This window comes from Ursus arctos, unplaced genomic scaffold (genome assembly GCF_023065955.2).
Source record: "Ursus arctos isolate Adak ecotype North America unplaced genomic scaffold, UrsArc2.0 scaffold_30, whole genome shotgun sequence".
In the NCBI taxonomy this organism is placed as follows: domain Eukaryota; kingdom Metazoa; phylum Chordata; class Mammalia; order Carnivora; family Ursidae; genus Ursus; species Ursus arctos.
Window position 1 is genome coordinate 32,929,261 of NW_026622986.1, and position 14,473 is coordinate 32,943,733.

Genomic DNA, 14,473 nt, shown 5'->3' on the forward strand with positions numbered 1-14,473 from the left:
CTCTTCTCCCTTTCCCCCTGTGCTCTCCCTTTCTCTCTCAAGTAGATAAATAATTTTTTTTAAATCTCTTTAAAATAAATAAGTAAATAAAATGCTGTAGTATTCTGTAAAACCAGAGCCTCAGGTTAGGAAGTACAAGCAACTGCGTTCTTAACACCAGGGGTAATTAGTATTTGTTGCAAAAACTAAGAAAAATGAAATTGCTGAAATCTCCTTTGAGAGTTACCTTATGACCCAAGACACCTAATTGCGTGTTCCCCAAACATTCCTTTCTCTAAAAGTGGAATAGATGACATTCTGATGGACGAGGTCCCTGAGAATCTACGTATCTAATGTCTTTGCTAAAAAAAATATCTATATCTATCTATAGATGTGTATATATAGACACTGCAAAGATAGTAACAATGATCTTGCTGATTTTTAAGGTTCATAAACTTGGACCGCAATTATTATGCATTGTTTTTAAGTTAAGACAAAGATTGGCAGCATTACTCATCAGATTTGGATGGTGGTACTTTAGTTCTGGCATTCCTGGCTTAGGAAAGAGTATTGCAGACAAATGCTCTGTTTTCCATTTATTTATGTTTTATTATTCATTTCATTTTTTGTCCCTTCTGGGTAAAATATCAACATTTCCTGAAAATGGTACAAAACGTTAAAAAGGAGTATGATTTCACAATTAGACTATATTTAAGAAAGACAAATATTATCTTGCTCTTTTGGTTTCTTCCCTGTAGCTTAAATATAGACCACAAAGCTTTTGCATAAGTAGCCTATTAACTAAATACACAGAGTTCAACCCCACATGAAAATAGGCCTCCCTCTGTGTTTTCCCAAAGTGCCTCCCCGGGGAGTACACGTTGTTGTCGTGAAATGTGGTGCCCCTGAATTTGAAAAGAACAGCTTCATGTCAATAAAGCAGCACATTTACTTCCCAGAAAGATGAACTTCCGTGCCCTGACATCTTCCGAAGATGACGTTCTATGCCTCTCCTGCCACCTGCTGCGTTCAGCTCCCCGAGACACGGCACGGCCACCACTCCCGTCCACTCCGTGTCTCTCCCGGGTTGGGGAGCTACTGGGCTGGCTTCTGAGGGCTGACACGAATCGTTTTCATAGTTTGGGTGCAATGCCCTTTATCTTTGGTGTTTGTTTAGAAGCTGGACGGTGCATTTTCAGAGGTTTGGCCAGAGGATCAGTCTAGCACATCACGAGATGAGGGTTTGCCTCTTGAAGGGACAACCACGGCAAGTCAGACTTAAACTGTGTCAGACAGAAAAGGTCACATAATGTCATCTGTCCTCCCACAATACTGGCTCCACCTGGCACTTTCCAGTTCTCCTGTGTTTGGTTATTTACTGATTTAGGTAATAAGAAGTGTGTATATTTAAGGTGTTCAACGTGATGATTTGATAAACATATATGTAGTTGAATGATTACTACAGTCAAGCTAGCTAACACATCATCTCCTTGGATGGTTACCTTTGTGTGTGTGTGATGAGAGCACCTGAAATCGAGTCTGTTAGCAGATTTGCACTACCCAGCACAGCGTTATTAGTTACAGTCTCCGCGCTGTACCTTACACGTCTAGACTTACTCATCCTATGGAACCGCAAGGTGTGTCTTCCGACTCACATCTCCCCATTTCACTACCTCCCCGCTCCCCTGTGGCTCAGCAATCTCACTCCTGGGAATCCACCCAAAGGAAATCAAATCAGCGTCTTGAAGAGCTGTGTGCACTCCCATGTTCACTGCAGCACGATTCGCAGTAGCCAAGACATGGAAACAACCTAAGCGTCCATCGCTGGATGAATGGATGAAGAAGATGTGGTGTATGCACACGAGGGAATATTATTCAGCCATAAAAAGCATCCTGCCATTTGCCATAAGATGCATGAACCTGGAAGATGTCAAACTAAGTGAAATAAGCCAGACACAGAAGATAAAATAAAAAAATGATCTCACCTCTATGTGGAATCTAAAAAAGTGGGTCCCATAGAAGCAGACAGTAGAATAGTAGTTATCACGTGTTTGGTTTTGATCATTGGCTCCCAACGGAAAGTATGTCATGTTTGTGCTGAGCGGGTTAGCTTTTTATATGCCTATAAATAATAGCCACATTCAGAGAATTTTGACTGGGGTATCTATTCTTTTTTTTTCTCTGTTATAACATTTTTTTAAACTAGAATACACTACCCAGATAAACAGGGTGTCTGTATCTTGATGACTTTTCGGGCCAGAAATAAAGGATAGCTACAGAATTTTTAAATGGCATTTCTTTGAAAGGACCTTAGGAAGAAAAGATATACTTTCTAAGCTTTGAATAAACCCACTCCTGCACAGTACTTCAAAGTTAAAAACCTCCTCCCCATCCCAGCTCAGCCAGGCACCGGGAGTGAGCCGGGAAAGTGTCTGAACTGAACACTGAATCATGCTCCTCATATCCAGGCCCGACCGTCCTTCTGCGTCCAGCACAACTCACTTGGCACAACGCCCCCTCGGTCCAACCCAGAGAGCGCTAATGGCAGGATCTTTTAAGCCTGATGACATCCCATAGTATGACGTACACGTATATCAAAACATCAAGTTGTGTAATTTAAATAGACGCAATTTCTATTTGTCAATTATACCTTAGTAAAGCTGGAGAAAAGGAAAAGAAAAGAAAAAGAACACGTTACAATGTCATTGGTCCCACCAGTGTGGGGACAAGGGCACCCCCCTCAGAGGACAAGGAAATGTTATTCATCTGGATTCCAAGTTTGTGGTGCAAGTCAAGGTTGCAGGGAACCATCTAACCATCTAAGAAAAGGTTCAGAGACCTATTGAGATGTTGATACGTTGACACGGTCATTGAATTTTGTTGAAAGTGCTGAATGGCTGTTGGTAAAATGTAAGTTGAACAGTAGGAAATACGTGAAGATGATCAGTGTCCCAACAGACCCTTTGCCACACATTCAGATGACATTTTTCAAGTGGCTGAGAAGTAAAGCATCACGAGTACTCTGTCAGAGAAATATCATGTGACTTGAAATTAAAATAGTACAAATGTGCAGGATCTCTGGATCGCTGTCTTGCCCATCCTGGCTGTAGCAGGGTCAAGGCCACCGCCCTGGGGCCACAGTCTCCCTCCCCAGCCTTAAGCAAGGAGAGGAGCCCCTCTGCACTCCACCTGCCCCAGCGCTCCCACAGTTATGCCCTGAAACCCTGTGCCCTTGTGGTAAGAGCACAAGACCTCCCCCAGAATCCCCGTGCTAACCTGGTTCACTGTCCTTCACTCAGAACACACGGCTCCCCCTTGTCCCCACCCCCACATGCAGCAGCGGGCACACCAGAGTTTTACCAAAGGAGGCAGAGCTCATCCAAATGAAAGCTTCCCGATTGGGAGGATAGTTGATGGGGCACTGTTCCAAGGCCATTGACTAGCCATACAAGTTACCTCTTTTATGTCTGATTTCAGAGCACGAAAGCCAGAGATTGAACTGGAGAATTCCTGAGGCTGCTCATACTTCTAAATCTTATGAAATGTAACAAGAAATGGCTTCACGGAGATGACATCTGATTTGATAAATATTCATCAGCACTTTTGGTTACTTTTGTGAGAGGACAAGTTTATGACTACCTCTCTTCGTTTATAGCAGGACAATAGAAGGCAAACGCATCTCATTTAGGGGGACTGGATGTTCTCCTCCATGGGGTCTTCTGTCCAACTCCTGAAATGCAGACCACAGAACCCAGAGCTTTCTCACCCGTGAAGCTCTGCTATTAACCACAGTCCCCAACTCAGAGGGCTGCTGTGTAGATTCGCCAAGACACACGGGTTGACAGGCGTGGTCAACGTTAGTCCTTCATGGTTGATAACTCTGGATCTCAAGGAGGCACAGACAGACGCGTGGGTCCTCCAAGTTAAGATCACCTGCCACGTTTGTCATGGTTTTTGGTATTAAGTGTGCTGGAAAGAAGAGGCACATAAAGTATATTCAGTAAGTCACGAAACACTTGCCTCCGACAAACCAAGTTTTTCCACTTCCAGGGTTTTATTATTTTTTAACTGTACAACACACTGTTTTGGTTTAGTACTTGAATATTCTTTCAAAGTACATTGAATGGAAAATGTATATCCATAGCCCTTCCTGAGATATCGGTATGTGAGGTTCCAGGAAGAACAACGTCATTTCGTTATAAAATGACGAGTCTAAGGAAAAGTACTGGTAATCAGTTTTGGATAGCAATTGGGGAAAAGAGGGTTATGTGTGTGTGGTTTTTTTAATGGCATTTACATTAAATTGAAGTGGGTTTCTTTTTTTTTAATTTTTTTTCGTAATAATATTTTTATTATATTATGTTAGTCACCATACAGTACATCCCTGGTTTCGGATGTAAAGTTCGATGATTCATCAGTTGCATATAACACCCAGTGCACCATGCAATACGTGCCCTCCTTACTACCCATCACCGGTCTATCCCATTCCCCCACCCCCTCCCCTCTGAAGTGGGTTTCCGAGAAATAATTCCTAAATATACAGTTTGACGAGTTAGATGGGTAAAGAAATGCCGGAAATGTAATTTAACACTAAAGTAACGTTTATTTGAGCGATGTTAGCCTTCAGTGCAGCACTGCTGACCACCTGTTCACCAAGTTCTGGATTTCTATGAAGGAACCCAGCAGTGCAATTGAATTTCCTAAAAAGTAACCTGTTATCTCTGTGCATCCCCACATACAAAATGAAGAGATGACTTATTGCAGATCCAGAAGCAGCAAAACATTTTGCACTGCTGTTGCTGGGATAAAAATTATATACAGATAGATGAATGGGGATGCATTTACTATTCTAATTATTTGCACGGGACACACAGACACAAAATACGATATACCTCTGAGAGGAGAAGAATATTTCTATCAGATTTTTGATAATGCAGAATTGTAGTGTTTGAGTTAAGTTCTATCACAAAAAAATCTAGAATTTTTCTGATCATAAAAATAAATTACATGTTTCTTGGTCTTCACCCAAAAAGAGGTGAAAATGTTATATCCACACCAAAGCCTACACTCGGATGTTTATGGCACCTTTATTTGTAATGGACAAAACTTGGAGGCAACCAAGGTGGATAGATAAATAAACTGTGGTCCATCCGGACAATGGAATATTATTCAGCACTAAAAAGAAAGGAGCTCTCAATGAAAAGGCATGGAGGAACCATAAATGCATATTACTAAGTGGAAGAGGCCAACCTGCAAAGGCTGCGTACTGTGTAATTCCAACTCTATGACATTCTGGAAAAGACACAGCCATAACGATAATAGAAAGATCACTGTGGCAAGTGAGGGTGGGGAGAGATGAGCAAGTGGAGCACGGGGGACTTCTAGGGCAGTGAAAATTCTCTGCAGGATATTATAATGGATAGATACAGGTCATTATGCAGAGATCCAAACCCATTAGCTCAAAGCCATAGGAGGTAGACCAAGAGTGAACCCTGGGCAACGATGATGCATCAGTTGACATTCATGCTTGGCAAACAGCGTCCCACTCTGGTGAGTGACATTGATAGTGTGAAGTCTGAGGGCACATGAATGTCTGTACCTTCCTCTCAATTTTATTGTAAACCTAAAATACTCTAAAAAAATAAAGCTTTTAAAAACTACAAATAGGGGCGCCTAGTTGGCTCAATACGTTAAGGATCTGACTCTGGATTTTGGCTCAAGTCATGATCTCAGGGTCCTGAAATCAAGCCCCACATTGGGCTCTGCACTCAGCACGGAATCTGCTTGAGATTCTCCCTCTTCCTCTGCCCCTTCCTCCACTCCTGTGAGCTCTCTCTATCTCTCTCTCACTCTCTAAAATAAAGAAATATTTAAAAACATATACATAAATAAAAGCATTCAAAAGATAAATTATAAATATCAACATAGGAGTATGCTGAATTCCTAAGAGCATACAATGCTACAGAATGTATTTTATAAAAGGGAAACTGTTAACCTGGCAATCTGCTCATCATCTCTAAGGTAAGATGAGGCCACCCAGTTGGAGCATAAACATTCAAGAAAGTAGGGGCGCCTGGGTGGCTCAGTCGGCTAAGTGTCTGCCTTCAGCTCAGGTCACAATCCCAGAGTCCTGGGCTCAAGTCCCGAGTCAGGCCCACCGCTCGGCAAGGAGACTACTTCTCCCTCTCCCTCTTCCCCTTCCCCCACTCGTGCCTCACTCACTCTCTCTCTTTCTCTCAAATAAATAAATAAATAAATAAATAAATAAATCTTTAAAAATTTTTCAAGAAAGTAGTGTTAATTATCTGGAATATGCTTAATTGGAGAAACATCTGACACTAACTCTTTGAGAAAATACATTTCATAAATTATGGGTTTACTATTCAGTCTAGACCAATTCAGGTACCAATAATGGGTGCTTTCTCAAAGCAAAGTGTCAATTAAACAGCTCTGCTTGGCACTGAGGACACTCGTAAAGAGAGAAGAGCCTTTCTGCGTGTCCTTGAGCAGTTGACTGAGGCATCTGTGTCTCTATTTCTGCATTCAAAAAGTCAGAAATAAAACGTGTTTCTAAAATTACTTAAAGACCCCTGGTAGAAAGGTGAGGAATGCCACTGGCATCTTTATGGAGCAATACATCAGAGGCATGAAGGCTGTGGAGAAAAAGTGGCAATAAAGCCGTTTCAAACGCAACCGCAAATTAAATGCAAATTTAAAATTAAATTTAATCTTATTATGTCAGAACCTCCAAAAAGCCATTTCCTTGGGTATTTGAACATGGAGGTCACATTCATTTTGAGAGTATATAAATTTTTAAAAGCCACAGTTATTTATAAATTATTGGTTATATATTTTAAAACATTGCAACTTGAGCTCCATGGGTTAAGTGATGGAACATAAAACCTTTGGAAGAACGTAGGTTAGTTACAGTCAAGGAGTCATAAGGTCAAGTTGCAGGGTTGATTCTATTTTCACTTCAAAGATGAGGAAACAAGCTATTGGAGTTGACCCTTAGCTGGGATGAAACCTTTAAAACTTACATGTCTTTAAGCAGACCACTGTCACAGAATCAGAAATACAGGCATCAGTGTATGGGTTAGTTGATTTAATTTTCAAGTTCTTGATGCATACTCTTTACTTTGAAAGGAATAATATGATTTAAAATGGCTTTTATTTTTTAAAATGTGTAATAATTTCTCCATTGTTGAGGGTATCATGCTCGCTAATTTAATAAATATGACTTTGTAAGTTTTTTGCCTTTTTTAAAGATGTTGTTAGTTATAAAACATAGCCCCCAATTCCTAACACTACTCCAGACTTGGGGTGTCTGTCCACTCCCCTTGAATCTGAGCTCTGCATCAGCCTGACCAATAAAATATGGTAGAAGGGAAACTGCCAGGTTCTTGGTCCAGATCCCAGGAAACCATCATCCCCTACTTCTCCTCTTTGGGGAGAAAGTCCAAGTACCCAAGAAGAGATCCACAGAAAAGTAACCACAGCCCTCAGCCCTCAACCGCAGCCAAGCTGCCAGCCAACACCCCACACCATCTTGCCAGCCATGCTGGGGTGCCATCTTAGAAGTGAGTCCTCACAGATTACCCCAGACCACAGCCCGCAGCCAGGGCCTGCACAAATCACAGATCCAGCAATGAAATAAATCACTGCTTTCATTGGATGCCATTCAACGTTGGGATGATGTGTTATGTGGTTACAGTGAACCGGGACAGAGAGGGGTACCTGGAAGCAGGGTGCTGCCATGATGAATGCCTAACATATGGGGCACTGGCTTTAGGACAGCAGTGTGTAGAAGCTCTAAGGGCCTTGAGAAGAGTTTTAGTAAAGTCTTGAAGACCCTCAGGAAACGGGAATGGCCCAGAGGAGAGTGTCGGTGGGACTCCACGTCCTCCAGGCACTCTCTCTGAAGCATTAAGAAACAGGAGGAAGTAGTTACAAAAGCTTGAGCAAAGGAGCTCCAGTTATGGTGAAGCAGAAAGTCTGGCGAGTCTTCTGGTGCCTGAAGTCGTGTGAAACTGGGAAGGTGCTGTGTCAGTCAGCACCGCCACCGTAAAAGAGCATCACAGACATTAATCTTTCACAGTCCTAGAGGCTGGAAGTCCAAGATCAAGGTGCTGGCAGGTTTGGTTCCTGGTGATCCCTCCCTTTCAGTCTTGCAGACACTGTATCCTCACGAGGCCCTTCCTCCGGGTGAGTGGAGAGAGAAGGGAGACGCTCTTTGGTGTCTTTCATCTTTTTATTGGATCAGGGTCACACCCTGATAACTTCATTTAACCCCAACTAACTCCTTAAGGCCCCATCTCCAAATACAGCCACGCAGGCTGTTAGGGCTTCAACATACGCATTTGAGGGAGACACAAGTCAGTCTACACCATGCACCTAATGAACTAAATGACCTGGCTAAGGAGGCTCTTCCATCAAAATATTAAAATATCCAATAGCTCTTGTGTGTTGCCTGTGAAAATATGCAAAATGAAATAAATATGCTGAAGCATAAACTCTTAATTAAGGGATGTAGGATTGGCCGAGCTGATAAATGAAAGATTTTTCTCTTTCCCAGCCTCTCCAGATGACAAGAGCCCCATGGCGCCTAGTGTTTATAACTTCTAGCAGGATATGACCCTACAATGATAGGGTCAGCGTTTAAGCCAGTGGGAATGGACTGCCCTTGAGCCTGGAAACGTGCAGGTGGATTCCAGGGTCAGTGTTCTGATCCAATGGTTGATATAATTTCTGGGTATTGAGTTCACCCTCCTAGAAGTTTGGCTTTTTTTTATTATTATTATTACTACAGGTCATCTTTTCTTGATAATAAGCATTTTTAGTATCTTTTACAAAAATGATTCTTGACTCCCCTGACCCAAAGTTTTGTCACTGCCCATCAGTGTAACTTGAGTTGAATGGCAGGACCAGTATGGGATCCAGTGTGGCAGCCTTCCAGATGTGCCATGTGACTAACGGACAGGCCATCCACCCACGCTAGGGTGTTTCAGAGTCTCTGGAATGTGCAACTCGATTCTGGGATGACTTTTTACACCGGAAGAGTGACGACAGTGTAGTTCATCCATCTACAACGGTAATAAGAGCCACCACCACGCCCCAGCAGAGCTAACGTGTACTGGTTCTCGTGGTGGACCAGGCTCCGACCCAAGCACGTCTCACCCATGTACTGATTTCATTCTCAGAACAGCCTGGAGTTAAGTATTTTTTTATCATGTGCATTTTGCAGAAAGTAAACTGAGGCACAGAGTTTAAGTAACTTGCCTAAGTTTGTAAGCCTGGTAATAGGCGATTGAGCCAGGATTTCAAACCAAATACTCTCAAAACTAGGACTATTCAATTGCAGAATGCAAGATGCTTGGGGAGGCAGAAAGTTAATTCCACCTACTACCATGAGCTGACTTACACTCACAGTACAACTGCTCTCAGAGCTTAGAACCTCATCTTACATGAAAAACCAGAGACTGTTAAGTCCTGCTTGGTGGCCATATTATTTTAAAATGGCTCTATTAGCAGCTATCATGCTTCATTATAAATCCTTGTTTCCATGGGATTCTGTGTCCTTAAGACGTTAGGTATGTCAGGATTGAGACTTACTCCAGGTTAGTGTCATGAGCGTGTAATATGTATAATATTTTAATTAATTCAAAGTGACACACAAATGAGTTAGGGTCATAAGCCATAGGTTAACGTGGGCTTCAGGTGAGGCCACCCCCGAACTGAAGCTCGGAGAGCTTTACTGTGGTGGGACAGTGCTTTCCCCCCACCCTTCATCCCCTCCCTCCTTGAGGCTTGGCTTGCGGCTAAGCCAGGCTAACTCTTTTTTAAAGGGTTTCAGTGCATTTGCATGTATTTGTGCATTTGTAATAAAACTGCAGACTGATTAGGAGAAGGAAGGAGATGCTAGACCAGTAACCACCCTCTCAGACGCTGCTTCCCTCCCCACTCCCCCAGCACACAGACCTACTCAGAGCAGGGCTAGCAAACCAGCCACAACTGATGGAGCCATGCATGGGGAAGAAGAGGCGGGCTCAGGGGCAAAGAGACCCGGGAGCTGGGGAGAAAGAAGGAGCATCAGAGAGGTGGATCCAGAGGCAGCCCCTGACCCCCCGCCAGTCGGGGTCGAACAGGTGCTGGGATGGCCTGAAGGTGTGAGGTACGTCCTGTGGATACAACCGCCCCAAGGAAAGGACTGCACACCTGTCGTAGATTCCCTGGTGTCCTTTGTTAGGAAGGTTCTACTAAAGCACATCACTCCCTGTTCCGCAAAGATTATTACAGGGGGCCGCACTCAGATAATGGGGAGCACCGCCCGGGTCTCACGGTAGAGCTGTGTTTCCGTTCCTTCCGACTTTAAAAGTTGATCCTCTCCGTTTTGTCCCCCTGTTCTCAAAATACACTCAGTTACTTTCAGAAATCTACAGAAGGGGTAGCGTGAGCCTTTTCCCTTTGTCTGCCTCACTTATGTCTTGCTACCTGGATTCCTCGGTCTTGTTCCAAGCCCTGTGCCAGCCTCTCTGGGATTCTTGAAAGCTTCCCCTTCCGCTTCCCAAGAGGGTTGAAAAGCAGGGGCAGACAGGCTTGTGCGGGCCCACATTCGAAGGTGGGTTGAGAATTCCTGCAGAGCTAATGAAACCCGCAGGTCCAGGCTTGGGGCCAGCAGGGCAGGGCCCGAGCGCGGGAGACCTGCTATCCGACCGTGGACTGCAGGCTAAGGCCAAGTGCGTCCTGTGGTGAAGCGTGGAAACCTCAAAGACGCGTTTTCTCACTGGCCTAGATTTCGGATTTCTCTATTAAGACCAGGATGCCATGCCCTGGCAGGCAGCTAACCCTTTTCCTTTTTCGAGAAATAAAAACGGATACAGAGAAAGAGGGGAATCCAAAAATAGGATTCGTCTTCTAATCAGAAAGAAATCCCACCAGCCTGGCAGACGCCAGATATATACCGTTTGCTTAAAACGTTTAAAAAAAAAGAAGGAAGGAAGAGAGAGGTTCTTTTATTTTGGGTTTGCTTCACTCTTTCTGAAGACCCCTTCCTAAAGCCTTAAAAAAGACAGCATTTTGTGTGTCTGAGGTCTTCAAAAATCACCCCATATTATTTGAGAGAAAAATCAGCTGGAGGCTTTTTCTGCAAAAAGGTGTTTAATTTCATACTCCGGGCAGCAGCACCAGCAATCATGAAAGTAGCCACCACTAGATAAAGGGAAATTTGTAAAGAAGTTTTATAGAGATTCGGAACCTCTATACAGGCTGCATTTGCTGGACTGTCCCCTCACCGCGGATGTGCTTTTCGGCATCAAAGATACTTCTCTAATGTGTTTCTCTAACTCGAAATATGATTTCATGGAAACTTGATGGCAAAATTGCCCACATGTGTGTCTCCTGGGTTGAGCTCCTCTTTCATACCAGTGTGGAATGGCAATTTGGTGTGCGTGCCTGGTAAACCCTCGATGCTGAAGACAGTACCTGCAAATGTCCCTCGTCACAACAAGAGCCAAGGCTCAGATGGCACTTGCCAAGTGCCAGACACCGTCCACGCACTTGACGTCTCTTACCTGATTTATGCTTCACATCAAACCAAGAGTTGGCACCATGATCAGCCTCCCCACGTGCCAATGAGGGACCCAAGGCACCCGTTTTTCGGTCCCACCCTCGGGATCTCAGAACTGGATAGTGGCGGGGTGAGGATTCCCACTCCGGGATCTGCTGCAGGGAGCGGCTCGCAACCCCCACACACACCACCGCTCACCCTGCTCCCTCCTTCGCGATAAGGAAGGTCTTTCCTCCTGCTTACTGCCAAGTTCTTTGCCTCTTTCCACTCCAGACTTGAGAATGAAGCCAAACAACTCTTTGAGAAAGCCTGAGCCTCACAGTGCTGGAATCATGGCGTCCGCCTTGTGTGTTTTCTCCCGCTCCACACGCGATCTGTGAAATGCATCGGGTCGCACGCATCAGTGATCGGTTCCTACGGTGGTGGAGTCAGACCGGTGTCAGCTGCGGAGGGGTGGAGGTGGCATGACTGGGAAGGGGGAGGCGGTCCCCAGGGGTTGATGGGAGTCTCCATTCTGAGCTGGGTGGTGAAGTGACAGAGCGACATGTGTAAAAACTTGCTGATCTGTGCACGTCTCAGCAATGTCTGCCTCAGTAAACAAAAGACAGTGGGGAGAGAATGTTTAAAAGGAGCCAGTGTTATCACAGCATTTCCCTGCTTCAAAGTCTTAAATAATTTCCCACCAGCATGAAAATAAAAATCCTTCTCAAGCTTCCACAGCCTGACCCGGCATGGTCTCCTCCCTCAGGGTCATTTCCCGCCTGCTCCCCTCTCTCTCTCTGTGGCCCAGCCACATGGGGCGGGGGGGGGGGTCATCCCCATCCTCGAGCACTCCCAACGCTGCCCCCTCCTCCCTCAGGGCCTTGGAAGTGCTGCCCTCTCCAGCCAGAACATTACCTGCTTCCCTGGTCAACACCAACTCTTTATTCCAACCTCACTAAGATCACTAAGAAATACCCGCTCCCCGCATTAGGTAACTCTCTGTGTTAGCATTTTCGTGATTATAATTTTATATTGTTTCGCGGCTATTGTTATTCCTTTGTTTTGCTTTCAAGTAGACTTTATTTTTTAGAGCAGTTTTGGATTCACAGCAAAATGGAGCAGAAGAGTAGAGCTTTCCCTGAGACCCTCAGCCCCACACGCGCACAGCCTCCCTGCCGTCAACGGCAGGCAACATACGTCTGTTTTTATAATTCTCCCAATAACGTCCACTTCCCTTCTGGATAGCAAACTCCAAAAGGGCAGGAACTTGACCTATTTTTGTCCAAATTGATCTCTGTCACCTTTCTGAGGCACCGTTGTTTAAGAAGTGTTTGTTTAATAAGTGGATTGATGAGAGGCTCCTTTCGGATTCCAGAGTCAATGCTTGATCTCGCTCTCTGTGCAGGCCAGTGAATCGGACTCAAACACTTGTTTTTGGATATGTGCAGGGAAGTTTTATGTTGTTTTTAAGAAGGAAAATAGAGCTGTCGAGTGATCTTTTTTTTAAGCGTACATTTCTGCAAAGGTGGTGGGGCCTCAAAGGAGGAGAAATCAGGAACTTCGAAGTTTGTACATTTATGCTTCCTAATTACACGAGTGAAGGTTCACTTGAAGTTGTACTTCCCTACTTCTGAAAGGTTACACAACTTCTTTAGAATTGGAATATATGACTCTAAATGTAATAATTATCTTCCTGTTCTGTTTGTGGTGACTTTCCGAGGGATGGTTCCCGCGGGAGTGAGTGTCTTAGCCACTGTGACCCAAAGTAAGAGTGGACAGAAAATAAATAAAAAATAAAGATTAAATGGAAGGAGGGAGGAAAGGAGGGAGGGAGGAAGGAAGGAAGGAATATCTCCATCACCACATATAACAGGAACAGGAAGATGGTCTATCACTGCTCTGTCCAGGCCCACCCTGGTCTTCAACCACTGGGGACATCAGCTTGCCCACAGAGTTTTATAAAACCTTTCTCACCCTTATTGAAATCAGATTCCCTGATATTTTCTACTTTATTCCATCCAATTCAGTTCCATTAAATACCATGATATTTTAATCTATTCTATTCTAGGCCATTCTACCTTAAAGCTCTGTGTTGCAACCCACTAAATTAACTTACCAGTAGGACATGCCTTTTTAAGAAGTCTACAAGAAGCTGGCATTGGTGTTTTCGAAGTGGAACCAATGGAGATAAAACAACAAGAACCCTGGTCCAATTGTCCCACAGCCTCTGTGGGGATCAGCAGCCTCGTTTTCATTGGGCTGCATTTCCGTTCTTCGGTGCCTTGTTTTGTCGATGTGCCTATTCTTCCCCAGAGATGTGAGCGACAGTGATTGTAAAGGCTCAGCATAAATCTCATGAATAAATACAGAGGAAATCTTTTCCAGAGTTCCCCTGAAGGTTGGTGTTCATCGGGGAGGCAGAGTGGAAGCCCACGGTCATAGACACCAGTTGAGCGAGAAGAGGCCCCTTTGCAGCCAAGAGCGGCTCTGAAGCTTTACCCTCAATTATGCACCATTTAAAAGTCCTGAAATGAATTAAACACCACACAAATCAATTGCCAAGTGAAAACCACACGTCCATCTGTTCAGATCTGTGACTCAGATATTCACGGAAACCTCCAGTCAACTCTGTGCCATTGAGAGGCGAGAATGTCCGGGGTGACTCGATCCATGAGTAAAAGTGATAGTGCGTATGCGTGAGTCTAGACACATTTATTTACTATTTTCCAGGGGATAGCTACGGAAATCAACTGACTGTCTAACTTTACAATCCGTTGTTACGGCAACGACCATAAACACCAGTTTGACTACTGGCTAGAGAACAGGTTGAAATCGTCTATTTAACAAACAACGTGTGTTAACAAATCAAGGGGAAGAGTCTCCTATTCGCTGATTTCCAGGGACTGGCAGCGTATTTACAGCTCAATAAATATCTGCCGAGGGAAT